General features: G+C 42.5%; 1 long non-coding RNA gene across 1 annotated transcript in view; it reads right to left on the minus strand.

The window, feature by feature from the left end:
- Positions 1–9,319, minus strand: part of LOC107182548 — a 69,185-nt gene that overhangs the window by 41,558 nt on the left and 18,308 nt on the right. Inside the window, exon 2 of the long non-coding RNA XR_001513263.1 lies at positions 7,968–8,017. This is a non-coding gene — a long non-coding RNA (uncharacterized LOC107182548). The remainder of the gene's footprint in view (positions 1–7,967; positions 8,018–9,319) is intronic.

Consider the following 9,319-nt stretch of genomic DNA (forward strand, 5'->3'; position numbering starts at 1 on the left):
TTCCTGCTACTTTGGATTAAGGTTGAGCATATGGGGAAATCCAGTGCAGGGCTAATTATAGTCAAATCTTTTTCTTTATGTTTTTATTGATTTTAGAGAGGAAAAGGGAGAGGGATGGAGACATAGAAACATCAAAGAGAGAGAAATATTAACCGACTGCCTCCTGCACCTCCCCCCACTGGGGATCAAGCCCAAAACTCAGGCATGTGCCCTGACTAGGAATCAGACAAGCGTCCTCTCAGTTCATTGGTTGATGCTCAACCACTGAGCTACCCTGGTCAGGCCATCTAGTCAAATATTATTTTCCTTCAGTTCACAGTTCCCAAGAATACCTCATGTGATCTAGATTTGATTATATGTTCTTACATCCTGAACTTTCCTTTCCCTAACATTTATCAAACCAAAGTTATTGGTTCAATGTCTTCCTCCCCTGGTTGATTATATAGTCCATAACAACCAAGACCTTTATTTTTTAATTTTATATTATTTTTTTTCTGTCACCATCTATCCCCTCTATGCCCTCTTCCACCTCCACCACCACCCGCACAATCACCACACTGTTGTCCATGTCCATGAGTTCTCTTTTTTATTCTCTTTTGCTCAATCCCTCCACACCCCCCAACACATACATCCCCAACAGAGCTGTCATGCCTTCTCTCTATCTATGAGTATTTTGATACGGAATATCTATTTTGATATTTCAGTTTGTTCATTAAATTTCACATATGAGTGAAATCATATCAGACTTATGACCAGGACCTTTAGAACTTGTTCACAGCTCTGAATAAGAACATAGCAGTGTTGAGCAGCCTGATTAAATTGAGGGACAATAAAGAGAAAGTTTTGCTTATGCTTACACAAATAGTGAAAAGGGGGGGATATCTGGAAAAGAAAGATGAAGTAAAGATAAAACTAGCATTCAAATATATAGTAAACCTCCCTTATGTATCAGGCACTGGACTATGATATGCTCAGGGGGGCGGAGGGGGGAGGTGCTGCAAAGACCAACAAGTCATGGTTCCTGCTCAACAAATTACAGTTATTATCTTGTTTGAGTCAGAAAATCAGAGAGTGATAAAACAGAAGGATATTCAGACTCCTGAAATAGGAGGAGGGAAGTGAGAGAAAGAAAATCTGGGGAGAAATGACAGACTTTGCACACTTGCCTCCTTTTATCTTTTTCACTCACTCCTCAGTCTGCTTATGGACTTGTGTGTTTTACCTGAATATGGAACATAAAGGCCTGCTTCTTAAGATTTATAAAGATACTTTGAGCTCTTTGCTTTGTACATCATAATATTCTTACAAAAAACAATTCAATCAACAAACATTAACCCCTACCATGTAGCCAGCAGAGTGCTAACCACTGTGTATCTTAAAGTAGATGCTTTATTCTGCCTTCATAGCTCTGCTCTCCACATCCTTTCTAGACAGCTATTTGTGTATATGTTTTTCATTTTCCTTTTAAATCAGCACTTTGTGATCATAATAACACATCTTGGTGCTGTGTTAGGTAAGGAAGTTGAGACAGTTCCTTACATGACTCAACCCAGCTCATGATCCCAAAAGCTTCATTTATTTGCCACCCCACCCTCATTCTGACCACACTGCCTTGGCAGAACCACTAAGTACTGAAGATGACAATGATTAAGTCCAGTCTCCTAAATAAAAGAAACCTTATAGACCCGTTTTCTTACAGTAAGGAGAATCATGCTAGTCTCTATCTAAAGGTGCCTGTGCAATTCTACAAAGTACACTCATGTATTAAATGTTCACTGGCCTAGGAAAAGAAAAGGAGGATCAAAAGTTTTGTTTATCTTTCTCTGACTGGCTTATGAAAGATAAATATCACACGATCTCACTCATTTGTGGAATATAATGAACATTATAAACTGATGAACAAAAACAGATACAGAGACAAAGAAGCATTGAACAGACTGTCAAACTTCAGTGGGAAGGCAGGGGAAGGGGAAGGGAGGGGGTTAAGAGATCAACCAAAGGACTTGTATGCATGCACATAAGCATAACCAATGGACACAGACACTAGTAAGGTGAGGGTATGTGCTGGGGGGCCGGGGGAAGGTCAATGGGGTCAAAAGGAGACATGTAATACTATACTAGTATGTAATACTTTAAACAATAAAATAAAACTTAAATAAAATTTAAGAAAAAATGTGTTTATCCTTGACAATTGGGTTTGTATGGGGTTTTTTTCCCCCAGAAGCTGGTTCTGGAGATGGGGGGCTGTAACAAAAACCTCTGTCCACAGTCCTGTGCTTTGGTGGGGACACCCCATGGAGTTTGGAGTGACAAAGAATAGGCATAGGGTTTTTGGAAATTCTCAAGAAGCCAGTAAAGTAGCATTTTCAAGGCAGAACATTAAATTGAACAAGGCGTTTAAACAAGCTATAATTTATCTAGTAGATGTCAACTCCTCATCACCCAGATGGTGCTTGTTCTGGAGATGTAAAGGAAGGCGGAGTGATGCGAATGGATAAAATCAGGGAGTTGGAGAGAATTCAATATGAGCCACCGGAGGAAAAAGGCCCTGGGGGTACTCAGCCTCCAGGGAAGCAGTTAAAGCCGTAGGTGAAAACAATGGTAGTTCCATGAACTTCTGTGTCCAGGGTGTTCCTGAGGCAGTTTCTACATGAAGCCAAAAAAAAAAATGACCCTAATGCCCAGAATGAAGAGATAAGGATACAAAGAGATGCTAAATAAAAGGGGAATACATCACAGATGTAAACTAAGTGAGCAAAGGAAACATATAGCATAGGGTTTTTTTCTCTTGAGATTGCATCCCATTTTACTAAAAATAATGTGTGCACTTCTTACTAGCTGATCCAGTGTGTTGTGCTTCACCCAATAATGACTCTAAGGTTATGTGGTTTCTCCAGAACAATCTCCATGTCCCAGGACAGGAAAGGGAAATAAACCACTGTCAGTAGAAATGTGATGATAGAATGAAACTAATGAACCTGCTTGAGAATTACCCTAAAAAAATCTATTCCATCTAGGGGCTTCCTTTCCCTTCAAAACACATCTAACATCCAAAACCTCGAGCCCAATCTCAGCTACATTTCAAAGGGAGGTAGGGGCATTAATAAAGGAATGCCTTTTTCTTGGTTGGAGTTGTAGCTCTGTCGGTGAAAGTCTAAAAGACTTTAGACACTGGGAAACTGCAGTTCTCAGAGACAGCTAGTGCTTTGTGCTGGATACCTTCCTGTGGAATCGCCAAGGTGTACCTGGGAAACTAGACGAGATTGGCAACCTTTGCTTGGCGCATGCCAGTCAGCTCAGTTCTGCAAAGGTGCCAGGAGCTGGAGGCATTCCTAAGACTGGAGCGAGGAACTTGGTGGGTGGCCTAGACGGGAGCCTGGGCTTGGTAATAGAAAGACACAGAGATGGAGCTTCTGGCCATGAGAAGCTGCTGAGGGAGATACTCAAGCTCCAGGGACAGAGGCCAGTCCACATCAAGACTACCTAATCACTGCAGCGAGTCAGCCCAGGTGCCAGCCTAACCCTATAAATAAAGAATCTTGGCTTGTCAGAGGGAAACCCTTATTCTCCCAGGGAGTGTGTTACAGATACACAGATGAGCACAAAGTGAAATACATCAAAGGTGTGGGTAACAATAAAATTCAGCGTACATACAGTGATTAGAATTGCTCAAGTGCTTTCCCATAAATGATTGCTTTTCCCATAAGTGAATCTTCACAGCTCCAGGGATGGAAGACAGGTAGATGTTTTTTGTTGTTGCGTGTTTTTTTTTTAATATATTTCTTTATTGATTTCAGAGAGGAAGGGAGAGGGAGAGAGAGATAGAAACATCAATGATGAGAGAGAATCATTGATCAGCCGCCTCTTGCACCCCCACTGGGGATCAAACCTGCAATATGGGCATGTGCCCTTGGCCAGAATCGAACCCGGGACCCTTCAGTCCGCAGGCCGATGCTCTATCCACTGAGCCAAACCAGCTAGGGCCATACAGATGTTTTATTAATATTATTTGTGGGCCCACCTTTTACACTTGATGGGAGACTAGAAAAGAGATGTTAAATGAAAACTATCATGCATGTGGGCCACTCAGCACATCTTGAGACCACCCCAGGGAGAGGAGGCCTGATCCCTTCACCTTTCACACAGGAGGCAGCCCATGTTCATATCCTTCATGACCCCAGTCTCCACACAGTGACCTAGCCCTCACATGATTTGGCCAGTTCCCATCTCAGACTCCCAGACATCTTTGTGAACATGTGACTCACTTTGTGGTCAATTAATTCCAACAAAAGCTTCTGCTGGAAGCTGGTCCACCCTCGCTGCTTGACACAGTCGCTGTAGTGAAGAAACATTTGCACAGCTTATGTTTCAAGGCACCTGGCATATATGGCATATGTTTGCTCCCACTCTTAGCGCTATGTGTTTTAACCAGGACCACCTCCCCGAGAAAGGTTGTTTCCCCAGGTAGGGATTTTCCCCTGGAGTAACCCCCTAGTGTTACAGAAATACCATGTACTACTTATGAAGAACTTGGATTAAGACTGTTGGCAATAAATTTGGGACTTGTTGGGCCCACATCTCCAGGGGTCTGCCCACCAGGGAAAGCACCAAAGCTTATACCCCTGGAGATCCACCGGCACAGGGAAGTCCCAAGGAAGGCAAGCAGCGAGGCTGGGAGGACATAAGCTTTACTGGGTTGGATAATCTCCTTCAGTCACTTCCTTGTAGCTTATCAGTAGAGCAGTGACCTTGGAATAGCCCTTATAATGGAACACAGAGATTAACCTAGGCAGGATTAAACTCAACAGAACTAGATTAACAAATGCCCTAACTATTGGAATAGAATGAATAGGATTAAAATCAACTGGTATAAATACAGAGGTAACAGGAGAATAAGGACAGAACCTGGCAGGAGATCCTGGCTAGAGAACCTGGCTAGGCTGCTGATCAACTGAACGCTGTCTCCGTCCACACCTTTGGGAACCCCTGGACCTGCTGGGACAGGACCCCAACAGGCTTCCATTCCTAAAATCTTCATATGCCAAAAGAAAGTCTATTTACGTCCCCCATTGTTAACCCCTTAATGCCCTACATTTTCTCTTTGAATTCTCTCCTCAAACCACTATACCCTCTAGAATCTTCTTCCTTTAGTAAAAGAAAAACCATATAAGCACAACATCACACATTATGTTGTGTATTTCATCTACCATAGAATGAAGGGTAAGGGGTGATAATTTACTGGTTCCTTAATGCCACTTTAGAATTACCACCCTTCTACCCTGGTACCCATGCCATCTGACTGTACCACCATGTACACTTCTACGTTTCTATCATCTACTGCCCTCCTGGCCACATTCTTCAAGACATAACACTCTTCTCCTCAACTCCAACTTATGACATCATTCTGGAAAAACTCAGTGTCTCTGTGGGATATCCACCCAACACCTTAAAACTACTGTTCTTGACCTCAAATACACAATAACAAACCTCACCTCCAGTCAACATAGACTCCCCTGCCAGACATACATCCTGAACCTTGTCATCACTATAGTGGTTCCACAACCAAATTTTTAACTGCAAACATCCTATTTTAGGAAGTGGCTGCCTCTCCTCCAGTGCTCTCAGGACCCTCACTTACACACACCTGCTCTCCAAACTCATGGAGCCCTTCGGTTCCTGAGGTCTTCATTTCCTCACATCTATCAGCCGTCCCCTAAAAAGATTAAAAGTCGTTGGCTATTTGAAATACTCACCAGCAGCACGTTCAAATGCATACATGTATCTTCCTATATTGCACTCCCCTGGCAATCTCCCAACACAGGATCAATTTAGAAAGCTGAGCACTCCTAAGTAACTTATTATAACCACCCAGATTATTGTCATAAACCATATGGTCTCTGATCTTAGGACTTCAATACATCTCCTCAGTCCTCTCACTGGAGCAGCATTCCTTCCTATGTGCCTTAGTAATTATTTTAAACTTATACGTCTCTACTGAGGAACCCTACCAAAGCCTGCGCACCCCACCCCGCCTCACTCTAAGTAGACAACATAATCTTTTTCCTCACAGAAAAAAAGAAAATAGTGGCCAGAAAGGTAAGAAGGAAAGAAGAAAGTGTGGTGTCATAAAAGCAGACCTTTTTTGGAAGAATCCTCTACCTTCTCTATGAGACCATTACATAGAAAAGTTCTCAGGGCTTACCCTAGGCCCTCTTCTCCCCTCGTTTCCAGTATATCTCATTTACTCCTATAGCTTCAATTACCTTCTTTATGTAAATAACTTTGAAATCTCTATTATCAGTTCAGACTATTCTCTATGCACCATTAAAACTTCAACTCAGTATTCTCAACATTTCCACTTATAATATCTAGAAAGCACCTCAAATTCTCATGTTCAAAATTGATATCTCTCTTTCTCTCTCACACACATACACACACTGATTCTCTTATCTCCTCCTCATTAAAAGGTGCCACCACCCAGTTGCTTGAGATAGAAACCTGGTAGTCATCCTTGCCTCCTCCCTCTGCCTCACCCAATTCATCAACACTTTCTACTAACATTATCTCATGACTTCTCTCAGATCCAATCAATTTTCCCTGCTCAAATACTGAACAAAACCCTGTTCAAATAAGGAAGCTAAAGCTGAGAGAGCTTAAGACATTGCACAATGTCACACAATTAGTAGGTCACACAGTAGAGCTGACTCAGACTCATGTCTTCTCCCACAGCCCATGCTTGAAATTAGAGGATCCTGTCTCACTTGGAGGAGCTCTCAGAGCCAAAGATATCTCCAGGAAACACTAATAAAATATGTCAACTGCAGTATGCCTCATAACCCAAGGAAAAAGGGAACTGGGCATAATTAGCCTTCCAGAGAATCTTACAAAGTCAGTGGTAGTTCCAAGAACTACTGTGTCTAGGGCGTGCTCCTAAGGTAGTTTCCATATGAAATCAGAAAATGGCCCTAATGCCCAGAACGAAAAGATGGGGTACAAACAGATGGTGAATAGAGGGAGACTACATCGTGGAATGTGACTACTGAGGGGCATGTGTTGTGAGTAAGAATAATTCTTTGCTTTTTAAGCCACTGAGATTTTGAGGTTGTTTGTTGCCATAGCAAAACCTGGTTTATCCTGGCTGATTTAATCTCTCTGCTTTCATTAAAGTTTATGAGGGCCTCTCACCATTAGATCCAGAAAGAAATAAAGATTGAAATAGCTGCAAAATAGTGTTCTTCCCCTGGAAATTGTTTCTAATAATTTCATTTTTCCTCTTGCTAGGTTCGTGCTCCTCCCTAGTTTCTATTTTACACTTCCGATGTCAGGGAGGATGCCCACAAGGAGGGAATGAGAAGGCATGAATGTCAAAGAGGGGACTGAATAAATGAATGGCAAGTTTTCAGCATCCCCCATAATGAAATTACCTTGAAAATTACATAAGAATAGACAATGAGGCCTAAGAAAAGGGGATATAAATAGGATCCATTTTTCATACAGTATCATCTTTCTAGAGATGCATTTTTATGTCTTCCTCACTGTAGCCAACCAATATGTTCCTTGCACTAGAAGCTGCATTACCTCTATTCAGTGACTCAGAATTTTAAATTACTCTCGGTTAAAAGTGTGGGCTTTGGGATCTAACAGAAATAGGGTTGTGTCCTGGTTTCTGTCACTTTCCAACTGTGTGACCCAAAATGAGGACAATAATCATATCCATCTCATAGTGTCCGTGAGGTTTGAACCATCAGTAAATGTACAGTGTTTATTGCAGTGGAAGGCAGGGCTTCATAGCTGCTCGCTAGTATTTGTAGCAGTAATACTATCATTTTCATCATTATTGCTGTTTTCACTATATAACAGATAATCAAGGACAGGTTTTTGTGTATCTGATCCATAGCAGCTGGGTCTGGAAGGCAAGAGAATGTGAAGGCTCTTTTGGAAGATGGGAAAAATCATTTCCAACTTACATGCAAACTGAAGATCACATGGCTCTTCTGGGTGACGTATGAGTTAATTTCTGGAAAGGAATCAAGAGACGATCTCTGTAAAATTCATGTTTTTTAAATTTAGTACTTATTGTTATCAAAGCAGTTCACGTACATTTGGAGGCAAATCTTACTGCCATAAGGCTTATAAGAAAAAACAATAGTCACCTGTTCGGGGTGGTGTAGAGGTGAACTCAAAACATTTGTTGCTTTATGGTAAGGATGAGGGAAAGGCCATATCTCGAATGACTCCCAGTTTTGGGGAGAGGGCTGAGCACCTGGGTGGATGGTAGGCCCATTCGCTAAGAATGAGAAGACTAGTGGAAGAGCAGGATTTCCAGCAACTTTTGGGGAGAGGGCTGAGCACCTACCTGGGTGGATGATAGGCCCATTCGCTAAGAACGAGAAGACTAGTGGAAGAGCAGGATTTCCAGCAGAATGGGGAGCAAAGAATCAAGAGTTCTGATTTGGGCCTAGTGCAGTGGTCGGCAAACCGTGGCTCATGAGCCACATGTGGCTCTTTGGCCCCTTGAGTGTGGCTCTTCCACAAAATACCACGTGCAGGCGCGCACATACAGTGCGATTGAAACTTCGTGGCCCATGCACAGAAGTCAGTTTTTGGCCTGGGCGAGTCTATTTTGAAGAAGTGGCGTTAGAAGAAGTGGGGGTACGTTCGCTGATGTCGACTCCTCAGATTGAGGATGTGTTTAGCAAAGGCCAGCTTAGGAGTCCCCTAATTAAGTTAATAACAATGTACCTACCTATATAGTTTAAGTTTAAAAAATTTGGCTCGCAAAAGAAATTTCAAACGTTGTACTGTTGATATGTGGCTGTTGACTAATGAGTTTGCTGACCACTGGCCTAGTGGACAGCAAATGTAAAGCAAAAATGTTGGGTAGACAATTTGATATGCAGCCTAGAGGTCAGGGCACGGGTCATGGGAAAAGTTACTGATTTGGAAGTCACTGGCCTGTAGATGTTAAATATTTTCTATTTAAATGATAGGAACTTGGGAGAAGGAGCTAAAAGACTGATGATGAAGCCTTTCAACGTGTAGAAGTGAGACTGAGGAAGAGTGAGCAGGAAAAGTGACTGAGAAGCAGTGGCCGGTAAGACTGGCAAAGAGCCAGGAGGGTGTGGTGGCTCTGGGGTAAACATGGTTCAAGGAAGAGGACACAGTCAACCGTACATATAGCTCAGTGTTCACAAGATAAACACAGCCATCCTTTATTTCCCTGCCTCTACCCTTCACGGACTGCTGTGCTTTCGCTCTTATTACTCTCTTGCCCTGCAGTGCCTCCTCACCTGCCAAAATCTCATCTCCCCTTCCTGAC

The sequence above is a fragment of the Myotis davidii genome, unplaced genomic scaffold, assembly GCF_000327345.1.
Source record: "Myotis davidii unplaced genomic scaffold, ASM32734v1 scaffold1637, whole genome shotgun sequence".
Lineage (NCBI taxonomy): Eukaryota > Metazoa > Chordata > Mammalia > Chiroptera > Vespertilionidae > Myotis > Myotis davidii.